This window comes from Arachis hypogaea, chromosome 13 (assembly GCF_003086295.3).
Source record: "Arachis hypogaea cultivar Tifrunner chromosome 13, arahy.Tifrunner.gnm2.J5K5, whole genome shotgun sequence".
In the NCBI taxonomy this organism is placed as follows: Eukaryota; Viridiplantae; Streptophyta; class Magnoliopsida; order Fabales; family Fabaceae; genus Arachis; species Arachis hypogaea.
Genome location: NC_092048.1, coordinates 70,278,827 through 70,281,727, shown reverse-complemented (window position 1 = coordinate 70,281,727; position 2,901 = coordinate 70,278,827). Strand labels below are relative to the sequence as shown.

At 42.4% G+C, this 2,901-nt stretch overlaps 1 non-coding gene across 1 annotated transcript; it reads right to left on the bottom strand.

Annotated features, from left to right (window-relative positions):
- Positions 1 to 234: 234 nt before the first annotated feature.
- LOC112738751 (small nucleolar RNA R71) lies at positions 235 to 342 on the bottom strand. The gene has a single exon (XR_003169694.1). It is a non-coding gene; the product is annotated as a small nucleolar RNA R71 (small nucleolar RNA).
- Positions 343 to 2,901: the final 2,559 nt, after the last annotated feature.

Genomic DNA, 2,901 nt, shown 5'->3' with positions numbered 1-2,901 from the left:
CATGGACTTCCATCAGAAGATCCTTTTCAGTTCTTAACTGAATTTCTGCAGATCTGTGATACTGTTAAGACCAATGGGGTTGACTCCGAGGTCTACAGGCTTATGCTTTTCCCGTTTGCTGTAAAAGACAGAGCTAGAATATAGTTGGACTCTCAACCTAAAGATAGCCTGAACTCTTGGGATAAGTTGGTCACGGCTTTCTTAGCCAAGTTCTTTCCTCCTCAAAAGCTGAGCAAGCTTAGAGTGGATGTTCAAACCTTCAGACAGAAAGAAGGTGAATCCCTCTATGAAGCTTGGGAGAGATACAAGCAACTGACCAAAAAGTGTCCTTCTGACATGCTTTCAGAATGGACCATCCTGGATATATTCTATGATGGTCTGTCTGAATTAGCTAAGATGTCATTGGATACTTCTACAGGTGGATCCATTCACTTAAAAAAAATGCCTGCAGAAGCTCAAGAACTCATTGACATGGTTGCTAATAACCAGTTCATGTATACTTCTGAAAGGAATTCTGTGAGTAATGGGACACCTCAGAGGAATGGAGTTCTTGAAATTGATACTCTGAATGCCATATTGGCTCAGAATAAAATATTGACTCAGTAAGTCAATATGATTTCTCAGAGTATGAATGGATTGCAAGCTGCATCCAACAGTACTCAAGAGGCATCTTTTGAAGAAGAAGCTTATGATCCTAAGAACCCTGCAATAGCAGAGGTGAATTACATGGGGGAACCCTATGGGAATACCTATAATCCCTCAAGGAGAAATTATCCAAATTTCTCATGGAAGGATCAACAAAAGCCTCGATAAGGCTTTAATAATGGTGGAAGAAACATGTTTAGCAATAGCAAGCCTTTCCCATCATCCACTCAGCAACAGATAGAGAATTCTGAGCAGAATCCATCTAGCTTAGCAAATATAGTCTCTGATCTATCTAAGGCCACTTTAAGTTTCTTGAATGAAAAAAGAGAGTGCAAGGCCATTACCTTACTTGGTGTGGCCGAACCCAAAGAGGAGGAGGAGGACGTGAATCCTAGTGAGGAAGACCTCTTGGGACGTTCAGTGACCAATAAGGAGTTTCCCTTTGAGGAACCAAAGGAATCTGAGGCTCATCTAGAGACCATAGAGATTCCATTGAACCTCGTTTTACCATTCATGAGCTCTGATGACTATTCATCTTCTGAAGAAGATGAAGACATTTCTGAAGAGCAAGTTGCTCAATATTTAGGAGCAATCATGAAGCTGAATGCCAAATTATTTGGTAATGAGACTTGGGAGGATGAACCTCCATTGCTCATCAAGGAACTAAATGCCTTGGTTTAGCAAACTCTACCTCAAAAGAAACAGGATCCTGGTAAATTCCTAATTCCCTGTAACATAGGCACCATGACCTTTGAGAAGGCTCTGTGTGACTTGGGGTCAGGAATAAATTTAATGCCACTCTCTGTAATGGAGAAACTTGGGATCTTTGAGGTGCAAGCTGCCAGAATCTCATTAGAGATAGCAAACAACTCAAGAAAATAGGCTTATGGACTAGTAGAGGACGTGTTAGTAAAGGTTGAAGGCCTTTACATCCTTGCTGATTTCATAATCCTAGACACTGGGAAGGAGGAGGATGCATCCATCATCCTTGGAAGATCCTTCCTAGCCACAACAAGAGCTGTGATTGATGTGGACAGAGGAGAGTTGGTCCTCCAACTGAATGAGGACAACCTTGTGTTTAAAACTCAAGGATCTCCTTCTTTAACCATGGAGAGGAAGCTTGAAAAGCTTTTCTCACTGTAGAGTCAACCAAAGCCCCCACAGTCAAACTCTAAGTTTGGTGTTGGGAGGCCACAACCAAACTCTAAGTTTGGTGTTGAACCCCTACATTCAAACTCTAAGTTTGGTGTTGGGAGGTTCCAACAATGCTCTGAATATCTGTGAGGCTCCATGAGAGCTCACTGTCAAGCTATTGACATTAAAGAAGCGCTTGTTGGGAGGTAACCCAATGTTATTTAATTATATCTATTTATTATTGTTATTTTATGTTTTTTTTAGGTTGATGATCATGTGGAGTCAGAAAAACTACTGAAAAATTAAAAACAGAATGAAAAACAGCTTTAAAAATAGCTCACCCTGGAGGAGGAACTTACTGGCGTTTAACGCCAGAACAGAGCATGAATGTGGCGTTAAACACCAGAAACAGGCTACTTTTGGGCGTTTAATGCCAGACATGCATGCTAAGGGCGTTTTACACGCCTAATTGGAGCAGGGATGTTAAGTCCTTGACCCCACTGGATCTGTGGACCCCACAGGATCCCCACAGGATCTGTGGACCCCACAGAATCCCCACCTACCTCACCTCTTCTTCTCTCCTCTTCACACCTTTTCGTGACCCTCTTCTACAAATACCCCTTACCAATCACCTCAATCACTCTTCCCCATCACCCCTTCACCACTCACATCTATCCTCTCTTCCCCAAAAACCCCACCTACCTCCAAAATTCAAACTCTTTTCCCTCCCAAACCCAACCCTAATGGCCGAACCCTAAACCCCCCCACTCCTATATAAACCCTTCATTCCTTCTTCATTTTCACACAACACAACCCTCTCTTCTTCTCCTTGGCCGAATACACACCTCTCTCCCTCTCCTCCATTTTTCTTCTTCTTCTTCTCCTTCTTTCTTTCTTCTTTTGCTCGGGGATGAGCAAACATTTTAAGTTTGGTGTGGTAAAAGCATAGCTTTTTGTTTTTCCATAACCATTAATGGCACCTAAGGCCAGAGAAACCTCAAGAAAGAGGAAAGGGAAGGCAATTGCTTCCACCTCTGAGTCATGGAAGATGGAGAGATTCATCTCAAAGGTCCATCAAGACCACTTCTATGAAGTTATGGCCAAGAAGAAAGTGATCCCTGA